Genomic DNA, 25,998 nt, shown 5'->3' on the forward strand with positions numbered 1-25,998 from the left:
AGTATAGGTAAATGAAATGGGATATTAATTCATCCCGGAAGTGCTACATGAGAGAAAGAACCAGATGTACATGGAAAGCTAGGGTGGGCAGATTACAAACAGAATCAGCATTCAAGAGGATACGGCTAATCTGAAGGCATATTTGGAAACAGATGCGAGAGGCAAGGAAGCAGCACTTTTATTTCATCAAATTCAGACTAAAATGGGCTAGGCTGCCAGTTGCGCTTCTTGAAAGTGGAAATCACATTGCTTATTAAGAAAGAAGGTTTCCGTCCCATTAGTCATTCCTTTCATCCCCTTTGTCCATATCAAAAAGAAGATGCTTGGTGACTTAGATGAAAGGAGAAGGAACCATCTTGATACTCATTTTGCCCAATCCCTCTGTAATTCTGATAAACATTGCAGAGTTTCAGCAGTTCCAAGAAGGCTCCATATCCATTTACATTACTCAGGTGACCCTGAGGACACAGATAAACCTCCAAGTGGCCTCAACAATTCTCTAAAAGAATGCAAATGACCAGCTGTCTGCAAGGAGTATATGAGAAGCAAAACGTCTTCAAAGAAAAACAAGAAAAGAAAAGGAAACCCAAAAAGTATAGTTGTCTCTTGAAAAAGCACCCTTGGGACAACCATGACCTGGATGACTGAGAATCTCCACAGACATTCTGATAAACAGAGTTTGATGGAAACACTCATGCCAACAAAAAACTGAAGGGCAGGCAGAATATCCATCCTTCAGCTTTTTCTTGGTCTGTTTATTATTTATTCATAGAATAAATTTCGGGGGAAGCTATATGCAAGCCGTTCAATGTTTGTTCCTTTACTTCTCGTGGTCACTGTAGGAGCAATTCAAGAATCTCTATACAATTTGAGGCTGTCAAACAAGCCAAAATATTGCTTAAATTCTTCCAGGAAGTCAAACTGGAAGAACTTAACAGATAACCATCATTTTATCACCAAAGTAAAATCCCTCAAAGCTAGTTTCCATGGCCGAAGATTGATTTCTACCAGGATCCCTCCAATTCTAGCCTGACAGTTATTACACCTGTGTATGACTCTTTCCCAGAATAGACAGATGGTAACTGGGACTGGGGATTTCATTGCTAAGCGACATGATTGTAAAGCACAAAGTCACATGACCACACTGACATTTATTGGCAGTTCTGGCACTTAAAGTTGGCCAGAACTTTAGGTGAATCCTGCATGGTCACAACTCTACATGGTCAAGTGATTGCCATTTGTGATTTCCTGCTGACTTCCACACCTTTGCCGATGAAGATCATGTGACTGTGAGACCTTCAACTTTGTAATTGTAAAATGGTTGCTAAGTACTCGAACTCTGATCACATGACCATGGGGATGCTGAGATAGTTGTAATTACAAGGGGCCATTCTAAGTACTCCTAATTCACCATTGTTGTAACTTTGAACAGTCATTCGTCAAATGGATATTAAACATGGACAATAGGCAGTAATAGGGAGTAATTAGAATATCTGTTAACTGCAGAAATCTTGTTATTGACAGGAAAAAAAATAAGTTGAAGCGTGTTCATTGGCTTTCAGTATATCAGTATAGTCGAGGCTATGATTTTCCCAGTTGCAATGTATGGCTGTGAAAATTGGACCTTATGAAAGGCTGAGCGCCAAAGAATTGAGGCCTTTAAACTATGGTGCTAGAGAAGACTCCTGCGAGTCCCTTGGACTGCAAGGTGATCAAACCAGTCAGTCCTAGAGGAGATCAACCCTGACTTCTCTTTAGAAGGTCAGATCTTGAAGATGAAACTCCAATACTTTGGTCACTAATGAGAAGGAAGGACTCACTGGAGAAGAGCCTAATGCTGGGAAAGATTGAGGGCAAAAGAAGAAGGGGACGACAGAGAATGAAGTGGCTGGCTGGAGTCACTGAAGCAGTAGGTGTGAGCATAAATGGACTCCAGAGGATGGTAGAAGACAGGAAGGCCTGGAGGAACGTTGTCCATGGGATCGCGATGGGTCAGACACGACTTTGCAACTAACAACAACAATATATCAGTATTGCAATATCTCAATGACAAGAAAGCATTTTCAAACAACCTAATGAATGTTTAAAAACTAAGTAGCAGCATCTTTAAGAATCACTTTGAAAAGTTTTGATATTAGTTTAAGCGTTGTCCTTTGTTCGAATGTCAGTCACCAGTGCAACTTTATCTTCTTTATTAAAATTAGTTTAAACCACAAATGTTATTGGGCTATCATTGCTGCTTCATCTATGACAATATTATTCCCAAAGATTTACATCCAAAAACTTAAGGTTCCATTTTTTTAACATCACTAGCCAGGCAGGGCGGGAAAATACAATTGCAATATGTATTGATAGATTAAGATCTTTTTATTTATACCTCTAATCCGTTCTTTCTCAACCCCATAATTTTTAAGATGTGTAGACTTCAACTCCCAGAAATCCCTAGCCAGCAAAAAATAGCTGGGGAATTCTGGAAGCTGAAGTTCATGCATCTTAAAATTGCTGACATTGAGAAACATGGCTCTACTCTATAACCTCCTTCCTCTGAAGAAGTGCCACTGATTTCCAGGGGTTATTCTAGATGGGTAATTTCCCCTCCTCATATTCCCCCTAGTGTCAGTTAAAACAAAAACCATGACAAATTATTTGCTTTACTGTTGATCCGTTTCTTCCTGTGTGGTCCACCAGTGTCCACTAAGAAAAGTTTATGAAAGTGCATACTTTGTTTTGAAATCTGATCTGTTTTTCCTCTTTTTTAGTCTTGACAAAGATTGGCCAAATGGACCAATTTACTTATGAACCCTTTTAACAGTTACGTTCTTACTGTGTGGGCAGAAGGATGTTTGTAAATGCCAGGCTGAATATTTAGCAAATTCCTGTCCTTACACGAGTCATTAATCAATGGTGAAAAAGTTGCTGTTTGGCTACTGAACTTTAGCTCCCAGACATGTTATTACTCATACTTTCTTTTTTTTCTTGGCATTATTTCTGTGTGAATTCCCTTTGAAAACGCTCATAAAGGTTTAAATATATTAAAATGCAGAGTTTGTTTTGGAAGTGTTTTAGCTGAGCTTGCAAACAATAATAACAGTCTCAACAAAAGTATTCATTTTGCTTTCATGATGACAACTCATAGTTGAAAATAGCCTCTTCCCAGATAGTAAAAAGGATTTCAGGATGTAACATTTAAGAAGAAAAGAGGACCTTTCAAAATAATGCATGTACAAAGCTATCAAACTGCCTTCATTTCATAATAGGAATTTGGTTTCAGATCTACGTAATGAATATACAGCTTTCTGATTGTTTTTATTTCTTCTTTTCTCTGTTACTCATTCAGTCAAGGAGGGAAGCTAGTTGTTTTGAGTTAAATCATTTCTTTTCCATTGTTAAAGGGAAATTATTCCAGAAAATTCTGCCTTAGGCCAGATTCCACAGCTCAAAGTCTACTTCATCTTATCAGATGTGGCAGTCCAAAAATCACACTATCTGCTTTTCTCTCCAGCATTATATATTCCCATTTGAGTGTATATGAAAATCACAGGCTATTAAAACACAAACTGGAGGTGGAGCTGTAGCAGTGTCAGATGAAACTGTTTAGTATGATCATATTTTTCAAAGAAGACAACTCACAGTCACACATGCCCTAGTCACTTCCCATCTTGACTATTGCAACGTGCTCTACACGGGGCTGCCCTTGAAGAGCATCTGGAAGCTCCAGTTGGTGCAAAATGCAGTGGCCCGTATGGTTTTGTGCAGATCCCGGTGTGCACATGTATCACCTCTCCTGCATGAGCTGCATTGGCTGCCGGTTTGGTTCCGGGTGCAATTCAAAGTGCTGGTTGCCACCTTTAAAGCCCTTCGTGGCTTGGGACCGGGTTATCTGAGGGACTGTCTCTTGCTGGTCACATCTACCCCACTGTTATATCTCCAGCCGAGACAATAACCACGATGTGATTGCTTGAAACAAGAATGGTTTATTAACACAGAACTGGAACAACAAGAACACCTCAGGAGCCCGTCTGACACGTATTTATACAGTAGCTGTCAGACGGGTAGCCAATTAGAAGTCCGCATTTCTCCCGCCAAGTGGCAGGGCCGCCGAAGCCAATAGGATCAACTTCTTCAATTCTTGGCTGGAGCTGGCATGAGTCCGAGGATGTAAGACCCACCTATCAGAGTGGAGGGGCAGGGTCCCATCCCCGAGGGACATACACCTGGTGGGACCAGAAGGGTCTTCTCCATCGTGGCTCCCTCTCTCTGGAACATCATTCCCACAGAGATTAGAATGGCCCCTCACTCTAATACTCTTCTGGAAGGCGCTGAAGACCTGGTTTTGCCAGCAGGCCTGGGGAACCCAGACCAGGATTGAGCTGATTAAATGGCTCATGCAATCTGCTGTTGCTGAGGTGGGGGTTTATTATATTATACAATCTTAATTTATTTGATTATTGTTATTAGTTTTCCTATTTTAAATGTGGTTTTTATATTCTGTAAGCCACCTTGAGTCACCATGGGCGAATGGGCGACAATATAAATTTATTATTAATAATAATAAATAAATAAAAACTTCACACAATCTTAAGGGACGCGATGGCTCAGTGGCTAAGACACTGACCTTGTTGATCAGAAAGGTTGGCAGTTCGGCGGTTCGCATCCCTAGCACCCCATAATGGAGTGAGCTCGCGTTACTTGTCGCAGCTATTGCCCACCTAGCAGTTCGAAAGCATGTAAAAATACAAGTAGAAAAAATAGGAACCATCTTTAGTGGGAAGGTAACAGCGTTCCGTGCGCCTTTGCCGTTTAGTCATGCAGCCAAATGACCATGGAGATGTCTTTGGACAGCGCTGGCTCTCCGGCTTTAAAACGGAAATGAGCACTGGCCCCTAGAGTTGGGAATGACTAGCACATATGTGAGAGGGGAACCTTTACTTTACCTCACACAATCTTGGGAGGTGCTTTGGTGTGTTTCTGGCACTGAAAACAGAATGTAAAAACCTTGGGAATTCATTAATTGCCCCCAAAGTTTCAGATTGGAGCTACCACAGCCAGGTTGCAAAACCCTGGATGGCCAGTAGAGGGTAGGAAAGACTTTGGGTTCTCAGCATCTCCTCACTTTCGTCTGGTGATTGCCAGATTGCAGCCTAGATACGGTAGCCCTAACTATGGTGGCCTTATAGGGGCATGCAAGCAGAGGCTGAAGGGCTAGAAATTTCAGGTCAGGTAAGGAAAAGGAAGCCTGCTTGTCTGAACTGTATAAGCAAACAATGTAGTCACTTCAGACACCAAATTTCAAGAAAAAAATACCACATATTAAAAAAATTATACTTTTCCATTGAGATGAGAAAGTTGATTGCATGTTTTGCCAAGGGTGGTAGTTTCTAGTGGCTAATCTAAAGCCGGAGATGAAAACGGATAGCTTAATGAACAGTGGATACAATAGGCAATGTACGTGGCTTCATTAAATGACCTGTGACCTGTCAGCTGACTTTTTGTACAAAGGTCTAGTGCTTTTTCAAATGCAATAGACCTAGGCTGAGAAACAGCCTGACTGACTGACCACAGATATGGGATACTTCTGAGCCTGCAACCTGATAGCTGGCAGCTAAACCCACCATTCAAAGCATCTGTTTAAGGCTCTGCCCTGCTGTATCACATGTTAAGGAAAACGATGGGAGGCTATTCTTCCTGCTACTAGGTGATTTCCCTTGTTGCTAGGGAAATCCATTAATTGTGTTCTTTAACAATTACACATTAGAACTGTTAAGGACAGCAACATTTCCTTGCCTTGTTACCAAGGCAGAAGAGGCTTTAGCAATTGTGCTAGTTCAGTTGATTCTGGCACACTCTTCTGCCAGCTCAAGAGCTGGAAAACAGCACTTTAGTGAAAGCATGAAAATAAGAGTATTCTCGTAATTCAGAGATGAGCAATCGGAGGCTGGGTGCACCCTTGTCCCTTTTTTGCCATTTATAATCCCTTTCCTAACAACTTGATGGTATTATTTTCTGTCACTTCGAAGTGCAAAGATATAAAACAGCAATTATTCTAAAAAGAGACTCAACACAGGTTTTTTTTTAAAGATATCCCTTTCCACTCAAATGCTGCAATGAAAAAACAATCATGGATGTTAAACAATTTTATCTTGCCTAGCTTATTTCATCACCACTTGGTCCTGGCCACACATTAATTTTGGAGTTTGATCCTTGACCTGGGCAAAAACATCTCATCCCTGCCATAGAGGAAGGAAAGGACAATGGCTTAGATACAATCTGAATTTTATGAGACAGAGTTCGGCTTGTTCCTGGCCTCTAGAGTGTGTCCCAACTCTGTCCCATAAAATTCAGATTGTATCTAAGCCCCAACACATCTAATGGACCACTTTTTTCCTTTAACTATCTTTATTAGTTAAGCTCTGTCTTCATTGTCCATTCCTTCCTCTATGGCAGGGATGAGACACTTTTTCCCAGATCAAGGGTCAAACTCCAAAAATTAATATGGGGCCAGGACAAAAGCTACGTTTGATTTAATTTATTGGTGTCTAAATTCAGTTCATATTAAAAATGTAATTTTATGAATATATTGCGCATTTCCCTTCTGGGAATATTAAAAATGTAACAACAATATCTATAACACTGTCAAACATCCAGATTTGCCTATCCCAGGTCCTTGGTAAGGACTCGATAGGTAGACAAAAATGCCAAATCCAATCTGAACATCTGACTGACAGTGCGAAATAATAATAATGATGATGATGATGATGATGGTGATGGTGATTCTGGTGATATTCTCAAAAATTTCAGGAGCTTCATGTCCTATGTCACATTTTCATGTTTCTCGGGGCAGAAGCCATTAGGCATTATGTGAGCATCAATACAACATTGATAGTGACATTTAAAAACTCTAAAAGGTAGCTTGAGATATCTGGGGATTTTGTGTTCTCAATGCTAAGCTTCAATGATGCCAGTCAGATTGATAAATATGGGAGATTGTGGGGAGACTGGAAGAATGGAAAGGAGACAGGTCCTAATCAAGAGACAGTAGACAAGGCAGTGGACAAATGATCTTAAAAGCAAAGAAAGGGAAGTGGGAGACTTTTATAGTTGTAAAAATCTAATACATTGATGAATAGTGTTTTAGAGATTCAGATTTCCAGGGTAGTTTGGGGTACAACAGGTCCCCATGGCTCTGTTTCATAATAGAAGCTCCCCTCCCCCCTCCTCATTTAGCTAAATAAATGGGTTTAAGGGGTTAGCTCAAGGTAGTAAAACATCTACAAAGAAGCATCATTCAGAGTCTCTGCCTTAATGAGTGGTTTTGCAAGCATAATTTCAACTCAATTTGAATTTGAATTCAACTTATTTTCCAAAGCACCAGAAGGCAAAACAAGAAACAATGGACGGAAACTAATCAAGGAGGGAAACAATCTGGAATTAAGGGGAAATTTCCTAACAGTGAAAACAATTAACCAGTGGAACAGCTTGCCTTCAGAAGTTGTAGGGGCTTCACCAATGGAGGTTTTTAAGAAGACTGGACAGCCACTTCTATGAAATGGTATGGGGTCTCCAGCTTGAACAGGGGTTTGGGCTAGAAAACCTCTTCTAGCTCTATTATGATTAATGTCTAGGGAATTGCGGGAGCTGAAGTTCAGACAACTTAAATATTGCCAAGTTGGGGGAAAAAACTGACCTTAATGAACTCAGTATAAAAGAAAATGGCAAGTTCCTCTGTCCAAGATTCTATATTTACCCTGGACTAGCATTAAAGGGACTTTATTCAAATTTGTGCAGTTCCTGCTTCCTCGAACTTGCCCAGCTGCATGGAGCTTGACAAACGTAGACATTCCCTAAGGGGGAATCTATCATTTGTGGTAGCAAGGACATTTGCCATGGAAAAACTTGTATTTGGAATGTAAAGTATGCAGCAAAAAATGTCTGTTTATATCAAAGTGTGGGTGTGCGCTAGGAAATCTTGGTTGCCATAGTTTCCTAAAAAATCCCACTGCATGTTTACAAACACATATGTATCTGTTTCAGTGGGGCATTTTCCACTCCAAATATGCTTGCTGCATAATGCATGAATTGGTTCTTATGGTTGAAGACAGGCAGGGCAGGGGTCTCCAACTCCTAGCACCAGAAGTGTGGCAGGAAAACCAGCTCATACTCTGAGGATGACAGCACTGAAACCCCCTCCCATATCAGTACTAAACTCTCCAGAGTAAAAAATAAAATAATTAAGAGCACTGTAGCATGCAATCCAACCAATGGTGGGATTCAATTTTTCTTACTACCGGTTCTGTGGGTGTGGCTTTGTGGGTGTAGCAGGGGAAGGCTACTGCAAAATCCCCATTTCCTTCCCACTCCTGGGGGGAGGCTACTGCAAAATCCCCATTCCCTCCCCACTCCACTAACCTGCTTTCCAGCTGTGTTCTCCTGTTCAAGGCAACAAAAGAAAATCAGCTAGGAGGCAGTAAAGGCGGGACCAGCCTCTTTGCTCGTTCTCCAAACTACTCAAAATTTCCACTACCGGTTCTCCAGAACCTGTCAGAACTGAATGAATACCACCTCTGAACCCAACACATGGATGGTGTTACCTCATTTGGGTAATGAAACATTAGCAAAAAGCCAACCAATCTCAATGAGCCCCAAGGACCCCTTAAACATATTTATCAAGCCAAATGAGTGTGTGTGTGTGAAGGGGAGCTTGCATTGTGAAACAGAGCCATGGGGGCCTGCTCCTCCCCCCAGAAAACTCCTCTAGAAATCTGTGTCTCTGAAATACTATTCATGAAATGTATTCGATTTTTACAACTATAAAAGTCTCCCACTTCCCTGTCCCTCCCCCAGGTTCGCACCACTGATAGTGAGTCATAGGCAATGGCTTCTAGGCTAATTGTAATGGGGGAGGGGGGCAAAAAGGTTAAGTCAATATGGTTGACCACAACACCATGTCCTTCAAATGCCACCCCATTTTTATGTGCATTGCTGCATACATAAAAGTGGGCTGGGCTTTGAAATGTGCAATTGCAACCACCATCTTGACTTTTTAAAATCCCCCTAGTAGGAAGGTCTTCCTAGCTTTCAGTCGTGTCCTTTTGAAGTGCCAGGAGCGGAGCTGTTCCTTGGCTAACCCATCTGGGTGACTTATGCCCTCTGCACAGAGCCATTCCTCCAACCCCAAAGGCAGAGGAACTGTGGTGCGGAAGGGGACCAGGCCCTGGAGCACACTTCATCAATTGGCAGTCCTGCCTGGCCCTCGTCACTCAGGAATCACATCCATAGTCTCAGACCAAGGGAAGATCTACCATGGCCAGCAGAAACTGGCAAGACACTACCGTCCCCCTGGCAGGTGTCTTGTCACTGCACTTGCAAGTGAGACACCTGCCATCACTTTGACCTACTGTTCTGACCTAGGCTTCCCCAGCAGCACAAAGCTGAGTCCTTGTCCTGATAAACCCTTTTATTTAATTTAATTCCTCTCCAGCAAAGTCTTGCCTCTCCCACAGTCTTTCAAGATAGTTCACAATTACTGACCTTTATCGGGCTTGGAGAGTGGCCAGGCCACTATCTTTCAGATGCTGTGATACTGCAAGAATGCAGGAGTGAACTAATTGTCTCCTGCGAATACCCCTCCCCTTTTGCTCCTCTTTTATTCCCTATTGTGGGGGGTATTCACCGTACACCTGTGGCCTTATATTCCCAAGTCGACACTTGTTCCTTAGCTGTTCCCTTTGTCTGGCAACTCTGTGCATGCGCACGCTGGGAACAGGCTCCAGCTGTTCATCTGCCTCACTCTTGTCTGACTTTGAAGGCAGCTAATAACTGGTATACGGCTCTGGCCCCACTCTGCCTCTGATGCAGAGCACTTGTCAGAGCCTTCCCCAGATTCCAGGACTGGCCCATGTTCCTCCCCAACCTCCTCACTGTCCAAATATGCCACTGGCGGGCCACAACACCTACGCCCTCATAACCACTGTTGTGGGCCACAGAAAATTACTAGGAGGGTCATACATGGCATCCCTTTTGTGGCATGTAGCACAATGCTTTGCATCTTTGCTCAAATTTAAACCCAATTCAGTTCAGTTCAATGGGGCTTACTGTCAAGTGCTTACATGCCTGGGAGTGCAGTTTTTCGATGGCAATATACAGTAACCACTATTTCCATTCAAGGAACTAATGCTCTTCCAAATTAGTCTCGGTAGGATTACCAAATTAAAAATCCTAGTATTTCTTGTGCACCCCTGAACATACAATGGTTGATAGAGCCCTTCATATCCTGACAAATGTTGCCATCCTATGTAGCTAATTAAACGTTTTGTAGCTTTACTTCCTACCTATTTTGATGGCGCATGCTGTTTTTAATCATTTGATCTTTCTTTAGTCAAAGTACATTTTCCTTCCTCATGCCTGCAAATGAGCTAAATAGCCTTTATAAACTGTATCACTTGTCAGCTTTTTAAATTTATTTGTTACTACCTGTTTTATAATACAGTTTTAAGGTGGCATTGCTTCTTTAGCAGCTTCTTGTTTTATCCGTATTTTATTAGCAACTCTCTTAAGATTCTGACTGTCCAAACCATTATAGTTGTACTCAAAACTAAGTCCATCTGTACCAAAGTGGGTTTATTCAAGTAAATAGGACTACCGCATAAATTTAGTATTATATCCTCTAAATGTATCTGTGTTATATACTGGTTAGATGTGTGTGAGAGATCCACTGATACTATGCTGAAGTATTTTTGAGCAATGCTATTTCATGTTTCTTTTGGAAGAGAAATATATATGTTTCTGCATATAAAACATGCCAGAATCCCTAAGAATAAAGGCACTTTGCCTCCTTTCGCTCTCTTGAATTATTATTTACAACCATGATAATGCTTCTCTACAAGTAAACAAAAAAGTGCCAAAAATATACTGTCGTTTAAAAAAATATTCCTAAAATGAATGTTTAAAATGGTTTTCTTCTAGGTAATATGGTTTCTTGAGCCTTTTTGCAGAAGTGGGGCTGAGAAAAACAAATCATAATGAACTACCTTGCAGTATGATTTTCAGTCAAGCTACAAGACTGATTGCACATTGACAGAATGGGAGGAAAAGGAGCTTTGCAACCATGTAAGGATCAGGATGCATTGGAGACAGCTTGACCCTCTGAATTTTAGAAATGTTCTAATTAAACAGATCTTTCACTATCTGCATGAGAGCTATATGATTTGTTGAATAGTGACACAGAATCATACGTTCCATGTTAAACATCTGTGGTTTTGTCCTAGGCATCTCCAATTAAAGGACCACATTACAAGTAATTGGAACATAATTTCTACCTAGATACTGGATAAAACCAGATCAGTTCAATCAAAGGCAATTTTTGTATATTACAAGATCACAACCAAATACAGTTTTGCTCCGAGATTGCCAAGGCAACCAGACTCAACAACTTTATGCTAATATTCTGAGAGGCTGAAATCTTATACATACTTTTCAGGAAATAAGTACCACCACACTGAGCCGTAGAAGTGTTTAGCTTTGCTCCGTTAATCATCTGTGGTAAATTTATAGTCAGAACATGAAATTGAAGAGAGAATGAGAATAGTCTTAGAATTGACAAAGAATATGAGATGAGGAAATGGATAAGATTCTTCAGACTGTGAGTCTGGCCACCTGGATCCTGGACTCGTGTTCCTTCTGTCTGGTCAAGACCTTGTAGGAAGTAGCACGTAGTTGGCTCCAAGTGGTGGTTAATATCTCGTTGTGGAAAGGGTGCTGTTGCCTCCCTTGAAGTTTGATTTCTCAAGAAAACATTTTTGGACTTGACACCATTGGATAACTTTTGTCCAGTCTCTAGTTTTCCCTTTGTAGGAAGGGTTGTTAAGAGGATGGTAGGCACTCAGCTTCAGTAGACCCTGGAAGAAGCAAATTATTTGTGTCAGGTCTCTCATATCTCCTTTTCAATGTCTATGTGAAGCCATTAGGCGAGGAGGCTTGGGTGCAGTATACTGATGATAGTCAACTGTACATCTCTGTCCCATTCAGACAAGTAGCGGTACTCAGGTGCTGACCCAATGCCTGGAGGCTTTAAGAATCTGGACAGAGGAATCAGTTCTGACTCAATTCTAGCAAGAAGCAGTGGCTCTATTGTTTGGGTGTCCCTTGGATTTGGAGAGTTAGTAATTTTAACTTTCAATGGAGTAGCATTCCCTTGAACTGTTGGTGTGCAATTTGGGAATCTTCATGGACTTGCAGCTTCTGCCTGAAGAACAGGTGGCAGTTGCAGTAAAGGAACATATTAATCTTGCATTCCAATTACAACCATTCCTGGACCAAGAGGTTCTGTTCATGGTCACTCATGCCCTAATAATTTCCTGTCTGGACTACTGCAATAAGTTCTATATGATTCTGCCCTTGAAGACCACCTCAACTGTTCCAGAATGCAATAGTGCATGACGTTTTGGACACCCCATGGTTCACCATGCATCCAATTTTTTTTCTGGGGGGCTATACAAGGGGCTTCTTGTCACCTTAAAGTCCCTGTATGGCATACAGCCAGGTTATTTGATGGGCCGCCTCTCCTTGAGGAGATCTATCCAAGCCAGTAGATTGGATAGTAGAGCTTGCTTCAGGACCTTTCAGTTGAAGTGTTGTCATCTGGCAGGACCTTGGAAGTGAGTCTTTTTCTGACTGCACCTACCCTGTGGAATAGCCTCCATCCTGATATACCCTGTTTCTCTGAAAATAAGATCTCACTGAATAATAAGCCCAACTGGGCTTTTGAGTGCATGCGCTAAAATAAGCCCTCCCCCAAAATATTGCAAAACAGCAGCAGCCATGAGGTGACCATGCTCGCTGCCTCCTGCACCTCAAAAATAATACCACCTCCCCAAAAATAAGGCCAAGCGCTTATTTCAGGGGGTCAAAAGAAAATAAGACCCTGTCTTATTTTCGGGGAAACACGGGGTGTATATATATATGCAGTTTCTAACTTTATATATTTTGTTATTTGTATATCTTGGTTGCAAGCTGCCTATGGTTATTTTATAATTTATATAATATGGGTGGCCATTTTTTTTACTAATTAAATGAGTGGATGGCTAAATTTTATTAAAACATAAATTTTAGAATATTTTTTAAAAATTTGACACTGGCAATTCACTATTGCATATGACAGATTTCTTTAGTCTGGTATGATTAGATATGTGGGGCTTACGATGCTCTCTTGGGGAAGATCCTCATCCTTCACAAGCGATGCTGGCTTAAGCAGGGATAGGAGGATCCAATTTCCCCCCCAAGCTCACTAAGTTGAGAAAAGCCACTCCAAACTGCCAAAGAATGGCTGTTTCTTTTTATTCAGAGCAGCTGAAAATAACTTTCAACTGCTGCCCCTCCCTCCCTCCAATCTATCTGAAAGGGACTAAAAAGAGATTGTTCCATCAAAAATGCAACAGGCCCTTTTGCCATTTACTTTTCTTTTAGATAAACTTTTGCGTTGGTATTTAGGATCTGCGCATTTCTGCAGTGGTTTGACATGGTCTTCGGATATCAGTATCTGTTCTGCGTTCGTAGATGGTTTTACAGTTCTAAAGTGCCTCCGGGCAGGGAGAAATTATGAACTGATAAAAACGAGGCCTCTCTTTCTACCTCCAATTCCCCTCCAGGCCAAGGAATGAAGAGAATTCTTTGCAGGCTACAGCAGAGGTTGTCACTAGGGAAAGTCCAATGCGCTGCTGGCGGCAGAAGCTGGTCTACACCTCATCTTCCAACTAGAGCGTGAAAAGTGGAAGTTATTTGATGAGCCAGCATTTCCTTCTCAATCCCTTATTAGTTGGTGGGGAAATCTTGTAGTTAACTGGCTTCAAAAATCTGATATGCATAAGAAGACACAAGTGCACCAACTGGAAGAATAAAGGAATTATTAATCTAGGAAGATATATAACAAGACCTACCAATTATCCCAAAGTATCCAGCCCTTTAAGGCATCCCACCAAGTTTGCCTCTGTATCTCTGGGATGGGAGAATTATGTTATGGATGTACAGATCACAGAAAAGAACATCAAACGAATGCCTTTGATGGCTAATCGCAGGGCTAGAGAACTCTTTCATTGAAACTTGATCACATAACTCTGGATAATTCATCCAAGATTGAGACTGATTAAACAAAGGCCAACCCAACAACAGTTCTTCTTTTCAGAGTAGTAAACTATGGAGCAGAATTGCAGTCCTAGAAGAAATATCTCCTAAAAAGGTCAGAGTGACTTTCCAGAAACATTCTTTTCTTTTACCACTGAACTACTGAATCCAGTTTCTCCAAAAACGTCAGAAGAAGGAAAGCAAAACGTTTATTATTGAAGTAAACCTATTAGACCAAATCACCACATATTCTCCTTTTGGGCATTGATCAGGATTGAATGATGTAAGGCCAGGGAAAATTCCAACCTGACGTATTTTTGTTATTGAAGTATGTGTGCATATTGTCACAAAGTCAGACATGCATAATATGCCCTATCATATAATGTGATGGTTGCATTTGCACTTAGTGCTTATATAGAACATAAAGACTTTATGTTGCAAATGAAAATGGATGGACCCTATAGTATGCTACTCCTCCTGTAGCTCAGCATCATTAAGAGAGAAGCATCGGGGCAGCCAATTCTGTATATGCTTAGGAAGACTTGGCCCTTAAGCACTACTTCATTTTTAAATTTTTATTATTTAAAAGACCCTCAGATTTTGATGAGAGAAAAGGACTCTGTACAATCTTAGATTAGGTGCTAACATTATGATCAAAATATGAGATTGGTAATCATTTTCAGAGGTCCAGACTATCGCTGACCTATGGCATTTCACAGTGGCATATGATCTATTTTACTAAAATGACAGAACAGCAGTTTCTGAAAATGTTCAGATTTATCTCATATCTTAAAAAATGAGCAAACTTAAAAATGCTGTTTAACATGAGTCCAATATTGGCATCAATATTAATGTCTTGATGTCTGATGTATTGATTGGTATCAATTTTGAAGTCAACACTAATGTCTTTACTACTGTTGTCCCAATTGCTACAAAATACAATTATGTCTATCATTTACTTTCTTAACTAAGGTACCGGAGTTTTATGCATGTATGTCTTTCTGTCCAATTGCCAAATTGCACTAAGGCTAAGCTGAAATATGAATTGTTCAGTTTAGGTTTTTCTATTATTTCAAACCAGCCACTGTAGCTTATTCTACAAATTCAATTGGCAACAATATGGTCTGTAGCAAATAGAGCTGTCACCGTGAAAGACCGAAATTGGTGAATGTCGACATTCACCGGTGAATGAAAGACCGAAATTGGTGAATGTCGACATTCACCGGTGAATGTCGACACATACCAATTTCGGTCTTTCACAGTGACATATATATAACGAGTCAGCGTAACGCTTTACTTTTGCTTTTCAATTCCCGGTCCTGGAAACTACTCGTTCTAACCGCGCAGGATCGCAGGTTTTTTAAAAAAAGAAGTCCGCGAATAGAAGACGCTTAAAAGGAAGCGAGGAGCCGAGGTGTCGACAGGATAAGGGTATTAGGGTAAGGGTGTCGAGAGGATAAGGGTATATATTTCGGACATACACCAAGCGACTATGTGAATGTCGACATTCACCGGTGAATGTCGACATTCACCAGATTTCGGACTTTCACAGTAACAGAGCCATACAATCTGAAGAATATAATAACGCTGCTATAAGCTTGGAGAAACTATCCTGATGCTAACATTCTCAGCCCTGGCCACACTGGCTGAGGAATTCTAGCAATTGTGTGCTATATATCTGAAAGGTGCTAAACAAGAAGAAAACTGCCCTAGACAAAGGAACAAGTCCTGCACATTTATTTCCTGGCAGTTACTTCCTGCTGGCCATGTAAGGTGAGATGTACCAGCATATAAATTTAATAAATAAATATCTCTGGGCTTGGTGCTTGAGAGCACCAGTGTTCTGATCAAGGCAAGAGAGAACTGCTCTTTATACTTCCCACAATGATCTGAAGGAACACCACATTGGGATTACTGGAAAAATAAAATGGTATTCTCAGACCTACCTATGAAGCATGAGAAATTAAGAGAAAGAGAAGTACCGGTGGTTCAGTTAGGACCACAGCAATAATGCTTGATCTTGTGTGCCTAATAAGGTAGAGTAATAATGGATAAGCTGTAAATCCAGGAATTTGAACTGCATGACTACATTCTACGAGAGGAGGCTTTAACAGGTTTCTATGGAATCTCAGCTTTCTCTCAGACACATATTGAAAACTATTACTTCAAATTGCATTAGGTTTTCAAATAGATTTTTAATATTTTCTTTTAGCTGTATTTTGGTCCTTTTAATGTTTCCATTTACTGTCTTGGTGGCATTTCTTGAAATATGGTAAACAAAGCCATTCATGTACCTCTATAACACAGGAAGTTTTGATCTTCACTTTTTAAGCATGTTGTTTGAAACTTTTTACTTCTACTATAATAAAATCAGATCTTTGAAATAAATCTTTAGTATGGGAATACCAACACAGAGAAGTACAATATACAAGGAAAGATCCTTTGGCTTACTTTGCAGAGGAAATAGCTGTTTCTTGAGGTTGGGAAGTCCTTCCTATTAAGTTGCCTTAGGTTATTTTTATTTCCCCTATGAATTTAATCCTGGTGCACAATGTTGATATGCAGAACACCCTTCCATGAGTATTTATCTGGGTTTTCAGCTAAACCATAATGTGTTTTTTTTTGGTTTGACTAATTTCAGTATATGAATGTGGTCTATGGCATGTTCATGTTAGATTGTAACTAAAACAATTTTTGGTGTAGTATGCAACTACAATTGCAGATGTGGTTAGCATCTAAAGCAGGGGGTGTCAAACATGCGTCATCATGACGGCGTCATGTAATGTATTGGGACTTCCCCCCCCATCGCTAAACCAGGTGGGGGCGGAGCCAGCACGTGACGCATCTGGCTGCGGGCCGCAAGTTTGACACCCCTGATCTAAAGTAATGCTACCAGGTGACGTTAAATTCTTTGTCAGTCAAACTTTGCTTGTATAGCTAGTATCTTAAGCACTTTTGTAGTGGATGATCTGGCCAAATTTCTAAAACAAAATTAAACATATACAGCAGCTAGGGTCAGAATCATCATATGTCACTACATCTTTCTTACATTTTTTAGAATAAAAACAAACAGATTGGTGGTGGAACAGTAGGAAAATTATTTATTCATAGTAGTCATTGCTGAGAATGTTGTCATAACTTGATCATTCTTGATCACAAGACCACATACAGGTAGTTCTCTATTCACAACCACTTTTTAGTGACCATTCAGAGTTACATCACTGAAAAAAAGTTACTCACAACCAGCCTTTGCACTTACTATTGTCACAGCATTCCCAATCATGTGATCAAAATTAAGGCACTTGGGAATTGGCATGTATTTAACAGTTGCAGCATCCTGGGGTCATGTGATTGTCATTTCCCAGTTGGCTTCCAACAAGCTAAGTCAATGGGGGAGGCTGGATGCACTTAATGACTGTGATTCACTTAAGAACTGCAGTGATTTACTTAACAACTGTGGCAAAAAAGATCATAAAATCAAGTGGAGGTCATTTAACAACCACCTTGCTTAGCAACAGAAATTCTAGTCCCAATGGTGTTTTAAGTCAAGGATTACCTATACATGTATTTGGATTGCATGCTTAGATTGTTCTACTTCCATTGTGTATAATATAGAAATTAAGATGGGTTCTCTTTTTTCTTTTTGTTATTATACTGGCAAAGCTTTCTGAAACAAATTGCACTTCTAGGGGAAAATCACTTCTTGTTTATTAATATAGTGTGATAACCAACATCATTTTTAAAACATCTGAATTAAAACAAATGTAAAGTTGACTGTGACAGTTTAATACCTTAGCATTTTCAAAACATATATTTAACTACAAAAGTAAAATTTCAGATTAGTTGAGTAATCTATACAATAAAACTAAACAATCATAGTCAACAACTCTTATTTTAAGAAAGCCCAAACTTCAGATAAGGCAGCAAACCACATATAGTTTTGTGCTCCTTAAATATTTTACTGACTGACACATTCAAGATAAGGATGAACTTACTTCATGTACTATGCTTCCTGGGGATGACAAGGGTTATTAGGAGAAAAACAGATTGGGAAAACAGACTTTTATATATGACTAGGTTCATACATTGCACTAAGCCAGGATTTCTAAAGAATTGTCAAACAAACCATAATCATTTGATTAAAATACTATAATATTTATTGTCATTTTGTTTTACTGTGGGCATACTGGCACACATTGAAAATTAAATTCTGTTGCCTGCTCTCAAAAGTGTACACATACATAACACCCATATAGACATGCTATATACATACTGTACATATGTGTATACCTATACCCTCATAATATAACTACATTTAAATATTAATCACTGTCCATCTTGAATACATATTGGTAAGAATACACAGGCCACTGTGTATTGTCATTGGTTACATATATTGTTGAAAAGTAGCTTAGTCCATACTCAAAGAAAGCTGGACACTTTCCTGTCCAATGGACATCAAAGGAACTCAAACTAGCAAAGAATGTTTTTCAGCTGACTCCCAGCATCATCACTTGAAACCCACTTGGCATTCGCACTTTCACATTGGGGTGACTTTAGGGGAGATCTAAAAATGTCTCATTCTACCTTGGAAAAATTTTAAAATGTGGATTTGTTCAGGAGGCAATGACTCACACTAGTGAAGCATTCAGAGGATAAGTCACCATGCCAAAAAGTTAATCTTGTGGAGACTTCCCTATTTAGCAACTGAGTAAAAAAATATCGTGACAAACAGCAGCATTAAATCTCAGTCACTGCTACCCTCCTTGAACTGTCCTGTTACTCTTAAGACTCACAAAGAAAAAAGAATGGGGAAGGGCCTGTTGTCAGGAAAGTAAAGCTAAGCAAACCCCAATTGTCTACATTAAATAAACAAAAAACAATCCATGCAGAAGCCCCCAGCCAAGTTCCTTCTTATCTGCTTACAGTATCTTCTAGCAGCTAGAATCTAGCTTGTTATCATCAGCTTCTACTTTGGGGGAAAGATTACTTTTATTATCAAGTGGAGTTGCTACTTAATTATAAAGCCACTCAATGTTGCTAAATTGTACGGTTAAATTTTGAGTGATCAGGGTTTCAGCCAAATTCTAAATTCTTCCAGAGGTAACGCCCATTTGCTCAGTGCATCTTCCACAGCATGCTGTTCTGTTGACACTAATCAAATCTGGTCAAAGAACAGATACAAACTGCCATGTATATCACTATAAATGCCACTTTCACATGAAGAGCAAATGTGTGACAGATATTCTGAATCAATGCATTTATAGATTAGCTGTGAGGTTATAGTCCTGAATATGCTTACCTGGAAGCAAAATTCCATCCAACTTATTTTATAAGCCTCAGAATAAAATGTGTTCAGCAACATCAAACCTTGATTGCATATTGCTTATGTGAGAGCAGACAGTTACTTATGATTAAACCCATTAATTCCATTTCCCCCTCAAACAGCTCATTGACTGTTTCTTCACTGATTGTGGATGACTGAATGATTTTCAGACCACCACTGTTAGACTGTGGGAAGGCCTTGCCCCAGTTTGATTTTTCCAACCTCCTTGATATATTTGTTTACAATTTAATCTGCCCCTTGTGCAGAGAAAGAAAAGTAGCTCCTTAATCACAACCTCAAATAAGACTATGAGATAGATACTCCTGAGATACACAAAATGGTGTCTCCTTGTCCCGCAGTAGCATCAGTCAATTCTGCTGAGAGACAAACTTAGAAGTTAAAAAGAGATACAAAAGGAAAGTATAACTAATGAAATTCTAATAAGACTGATAGGATCCACTGTATATTACAAACATAGATATCAATGACCCAATACTTCTGCTCTTACATAGCTATCCTAACTTCTTAGTGCTTTTTAAAAACTGTATGATATACAAGGCATTGTGTTCAATTGATTTATGGGACCAACAAACTGGAATAATTTAGAGCCATGTTTCTCAAAATTGGTAATTTGAAGACGTGTGGGCTTCAACTCACTGAATTCTGGGAGTTGAAGTCCATGCATCTTAAAAATGGCCATGACTGAGAATGACTGATTTAGAGAGAAACCCCTTTGAGCAACTTTTGGTGACTGCATAGGCATGCTCATCTTCTTTCCTTGGCGGCAATATAATATTGCCTTCTCTTAGGCCAGGGGTGTCCAAACTTTTTGCAAGGAGGGCCAGATTTGGTGAGGTGAAAATGTGTGGGGCCAGCCATTCAGCCTGACATTAATGTGCGGTGAATCCCAGCGGGGATGAGTGACAGGCTGAGCCAGGGGAGAAGAAGTTGGGGGCCACTCAAAATTTGAAAATGGGCCGCAATTGGCCCCCTGGGCTGGAATTTGGCCATGCCTGTTTTAGGCAATGTTTTTCCCCCACATCCCATTGTAGTTTATGGCTCTAGGATTTCCTAGTGGTCTCCTCTTCAGGCAGTTTATTTTATTTTTAAAAATCAGTCAAGGTTCTTTACCTACCATTACTTTGGTCTTTTGCACATTCTCACGTCTCACGTACAAATGCATCTGTAAGTTTATCTCACTATCCCCAAGAAAGCAGTCAGTCCTTTGGAGGAGGACTATTTAAATGCACATAACCCGATTTTACTACTTCGGTACGGCTGGAGAACTGCAGGCGCTTTAATGAAGTTTGCGAACCTAGGTGCCTTTACAAGCCGCTAGTAAAGGCCACCCAAACCATCCGGCTCCTCTGACGCTCGTTTACTCGGAAGTAGGCCCTACTGTGTTTGATGGCTTTTTTCTTTCTCCCGCGGCGGCTAAGAAATCGTGGCGTCGCGGCTTTGCTTTTGGGATTGCTGTTTACGACACTTCTAATCTCTTAGCCCAGCAGATCCACAGAGAACTGACCGGCGAGGGCATGATTTCTGAACCGCAGCCCCGGCCATCCCCGCAAGATAAATCAAACCCCATCGTGCGAACGCTACAACAACCTTGGCCCGAGTGGGTGGGGATTCGGAAGAGGGAGGAAAGGGGCGGATCGGATCCGAGGAGAGCCGAGGAAGGGAGCTAACAGGCGGGTCGGGCAATCGGTCGGTCACTTCAATTTGAGCTAAGCTGGGAACCGGCTCGGCAAGGGTTAACGCGGCGGCAGTTCCTCTCCGGTGCTCCCCGCAGAGCCTGTTATGGCCTTTAAGCAGACGTCGCTAATGCATCCCGCACCAGCCCCCTCTCGGGCTGCCACTGGGGTTTCCTGCTTGTGCGGCAGGCATTGAGCCGAGCGCGGCAGCCTTCCTGCGAGCCCAGCTGCCTTAACGGAGCAGAGCCCGGGAACCGACGGAGGCAAACCAGCCTTCCTTCAGCTGATATACCCCCGAGCCCGGGTTCCTCAGGTGCGACGCTTTGCACTCAGCCGGGAGCCTTGCAGACAACAGGTACGAGGGCTGGCGGGAATGGGCGGCCAGCAGCGAGAGCCGCTGCTGCTCTTGCCGGCTAATGAATGGGCGCGAGGACGCCGGCAGCGCGTGCAGGCCCCACTGGAACTCGAGCGCGAGGGTTGGGAGAGGGGCTGGAGACTTGGGGTGGGGGAGGTTGGTGCACCCAGGCCTCCACATCTCAAACCCTCACCCCTCCCCGCACCGAAGGAAAGGGCAGAGAGAGAGAGAGAGAGAGATATGGGGGGGCTGTGGACAAAAGGTGGGAGGGGGGAAGCTGGCAAGGCTTCAGCGCAACCCCAGAATGAGGAGAGGAAGGGCCTCGAGCTGGAGCAGCAGCAGCAGCAGGAACAGCCTCCTTTCCCCTCTCCTTGTGATTTAGGAGTTGCCTCCCGCTCCCCTTTTTAGTCTGCCCCTTCGCTTGTAGCTTTTGGGGAGGAGAAGGGGGGTGGATCCCGTAGTTGAAAGAGCAAGAGTGGGAAGAGGCGTTTAATCCTGGAAAGGGGTTTTCCTCCTGCCTCCCCTTCCCCCCTTCCAGAGAACTGTTTAAAAAAAAAACTTTTGTCTCCCACAAAGTCCCATGTGGGGTGCTGAGCAAAAGGAGCCATCCCACAGAAGAATTGCGATTCTTGGTGGCTCTTGAAGGGTGGAGAACTTGATTGGCTTTTGTTGTTGTTGTGGTTGGGTTTCCTTTGATTTTAATTTTTTTTTTAAAAAAAAGATGCTGCAGTTAGGAATACTGTAGATAACTTGTTTCATGAATCCAGTTATTCCCCCCCCCCCTTTTTTTGGGGGGGGGCTTCCACAACACCCTGGACCACAAGCTGAGCAGTGATTGTGGATTTGCATAATGTGCTAGACTCCAGTGTAGTTGATATGTAGTTCTCTGTGTGGTTCAAACATAGACACTTATGTTTATTTGGATACCTTGGTTTTTCCCTGTTTGAAAACCACTTAGGTAAAGATTATCTTGATGAAACACACACACACACACACACAGAGTCATCCCACCAAATCCAAATTTTCTTATTGCTTCTTAACCTCACCAGTTTTATTTCTACCAGCAGATCTGACAAGAAGAGTCCTTAGCTGCCAAGGCACAGCTTAAAAATATGAAAACCCAGCACACATAAATACCAATTCGAAATAATACTTGGTGCTTAGATTGCTTTTCATCTTCAAAGTGCTTTCACACTCATTAGCTGAATCTCTGCATCCCCTGGATGGCGGCTTAACCTGGAATGATTTATATAGAATATCAAAGGGGGCTCTTTCTAATGCTGTCTTGCGCTTCTGAGTCTTGCTTTGTTCTTCCTTGGTAAGCTCATGCCTGAAGCTGCAATTTTGTTCAGGAAAGGCTGCACCCCAATTCTGAAGATTAGAGAAGAAATGGCACAGTGGCTCTGTGCACAGGTGATGGAAAAGTGGCCAGGAATTTTCTCCTCTTCTAGATCAATGATAGTTTAATAGGGATGTTAAAAGAAAGAGGAAACAAGGCAGTCAAACTAATTTCCTTCTACTTTCAAGCAAATAGCTCAATTACAAAATTCCTATACTGTTTGTGACAAAACAAGATTGAGCTGACTGACAGTTATATTGCTGTTTTCCATAGCACGCTATGGAAAAAAGATGAGCACATCCTATGGCATTTTCTAGCATGCCAGTTGCCAAACAGGATGCTGATATGCAGGAGCATCACTAATGATAGTGTGGAACAGCACTGGGTATCTAACTTTATTAAGACAATTAAGGATATTTTTGCACAAAATACTTTTAATTGTTAAGAAAAAATGTATATGGCCACCCAATTTACTCATGGTGACTTTGGGTGGCTTGCAGAAGTAAAATCCCAAATACAAAATCATCCTCCCTCTGTTTGCAATAACAATCAAATCACAAAACATCAAGTGCCGAGTATTGGTCCAGAATGTCCAATCTTGGTAAAATCATTGTTGTAGCAGTGCCTTAATAAAAAGTGGAATTAATTACACAAACCAGGCACATTGGAGAATGTGTAAGCAGAATATAATGATGAAACATATATAAAAAATAAAAGTGATGCTCTTATTAATGCTGGAGACCACTAAGTAAAAGGCAAACAGCTGGAATGAAAATGCCTGATTTTCAACCCATTGTTTGAAAGAATAATTAAAATCTGGAAGTTAATAGCTAGCAGTGAGGTTGTTATAAGGAAACAGAGAGCCAGACTTTTTAAGGGGCCAAGCATTTAATTTAGTAAGACATTTTAAATTAAAATTCCTAAGTGTATTTTGTAAAATTACTATATTGTGCAATATTTTGTGGGTTACTGCTTTATTACTGAATGCACATTTATAACTTTAAAACAGTGTGCTTGGGTTGATTTGGGAGGAGATACCAGGAATCACAAATTAGCAACAGCTGTTATACATTTTACTCCTCTCTTCAAACATCATAGGAACAACTAAGAATTTCTTCAAAAGATGGCATCTGTTGCCTTCTTTCTGTGCTGGCATTTGAGCTTTGGCGCAAGAGCTGTGCCAAATAATCACACTGTCTTGCTGCTCCTCTTAAATTACTCTGGGTATTTCAAAGATGCATGATTGAGGAAGCAGGTTGACAATAATGCTTGGCTCTTTCCTCCTGGAAAGAGTTGTTTATAAAACAAAGGAACAATGTGGTACCTAGGAAGGATGTATCTGTGTAAAGGCTGCAGTCAAATAATAATGGTCTGGTTTATATTACACATAAGATTACAGATTGAATACAACTCTAAAGCTAGGGTTGCCGTATCTTGGCTATAAAAATCTACATTACTAAATGAGAGCAAACAAGATATATGAGATGTTAACTCTTTGCTGCCATGCAGTAGTTGCCTGCATTTTTTACTTAAGATGGTTCAAGTTAAACATTTTTATAAAAGGGAAATTTTCTAAATGTCACCCTGGAAGTCCTGTTGGAAGATGCATGTTAGATTTGCAAATATAGATTATTTGGCGTATTTACGTGGGTTGAAATTGATGGCAGTGATGAATAGACTTGTTACGATGATGTGCAGTAAGACGTCTTCCTTCAGTAAATCTAGACACTGGCTTGGAATTGTTCAAGGAACACCCCCTGCCCCCAAATCCTTTATAATTAGCAGAAATTGTCAGAAGCCCTATACAGGTAGTTCTCTACTTATGACCACAATGGAGCCCAACATTTCTGTTGTTAAGTGAGATATTTGTTTTGCCTCATTTTGAGTCCTTTCTTGCCACAATTGGATTGGATTTAGATTGGATTTATTGGATTTATATACCACCCTTCTCCCAAAGGACTCAGGGCGGCGTACAACATTAAAAAAACACATATCACAAAAATTAAAAGGAAATTAGATAAGTATCCAAAAAACAAACCCAATTAATATAACAATAACATTTTAAAAATTAGATAAAATTAACAGGCCAGGCTAGCTTGCTGGAAAAGCCAACTTTTTAGGGTGCGTCCGAAGGACCGGAGGTCAGGGATTATGCGAAGCTCCGGGGGCAGCTCATTCCAGAGGGAAGGCGCTCCCACAGAGAAGGCTCTCCCCCTGGGGGTTGCCAGCTGACACTGTCTGGCCGACGGCACCCTGAGGAGGCCAACTCTGTGGGATCGTACTGGACGGTGGGAGGCTATCGCACCCGGAAAACAACCGGCAACCAGTGCAGGCCGCCTAAGTGAATCACTGAAGTTGTTAACTTGGCAAGTAGGTTATTAAGTGAATCTGGGTTCCCCATGGACTTTGCTTGTCAGAAGGTCGCAAAAGGGAATCACATGATCCTGGGACACTGCTTCATAAATATGAACCAGTTGCCAAGCATTTGAATTTTGATCATATGATTATTGGGCTGCTGCAAAGGTCGTAACTGTGAAAAATGGTCATAAGTCACTTTTTTCAATGCCATTGTAACTTTGAATGGTCACTAAATGAACTGTTGTAAGTCGAGGACTATCTGTTGTTACTACCTGATATTAGCTGCAAACGTTCACATGACCCCTAGAGAGCAGCAAAGAAATACAGAAACGTTTCTTTGCTGCCATCTCATGGTGATCTGGATTCATCATAAATCTAGTACTATAACTGCACTAAAGCTACAGTACTACTTTCTCCTTTCCCACATAGTTCGCAGGATGAAAAGCACTGTTCCTCCTCAGAGACATCCCTGGACTGCGTAAAGCCCTCATCCCTTTGTGCTTTCCAAGTCATCTTCTTTCAAAAGGTGCTCTCATAGGACTTATGGACAAGAAAAGGTTGAAGTATACATGAGAATTGAATTTAGTATTGAAGATCACTAGACTAATAGAATGGTCCCTGTTCTCTAATTTTGATCTAAACAGAGCTTTCAGATAGCTGCCACAAAACAAACAGGTGGAGGGATGTCGTTCCAGTAGCAAAGGTAAAAGGAGTCCCTGTAGGCTTACTCTGCTAGTCATAATAGACTTTAAGAGGTGGTGCTTATCTCCATTTCATTAAGCCATTGAGCCAGCTCGGTCCAAAGATGTTT

At 41.0% G+C, this 25,998-nt stretch overlaps 1 protein-coding gene across 1 annotated transcript in view; it reads left to right on the forward strand.

Annotated features, from left to right (window-relative positions):
* Positions 1-21,110: 21,110 nt before the first annotated feature.
* The window catches only part of NDST1 (N-deacetylase and N-sulfotransferase 1), a 116,437-nt gene continuing 111,549 nt past the window's right edge, over positions 21,111-25,998 (forward strand). Inside the window, exon 1 of the mRNA XM_081942643.1 lies at positions 21,111-21,490. The gene's annotated coding sequence lies outside the window, so the exon portion shown is untranslated. The remainder of the gene's footprint in view (positions 21,491-25,998) is intronic.

Source organism: Natrix helvetica (assembly GCF_964273705.1).
Source record: "Natrix helvetica genome assembly, chromosome: 1".
NCBI lineage: Eukaryota > Metazoa > Chordata > Lepidosauria > Squamata > Natricidae > Natrix > Natrix helvetica.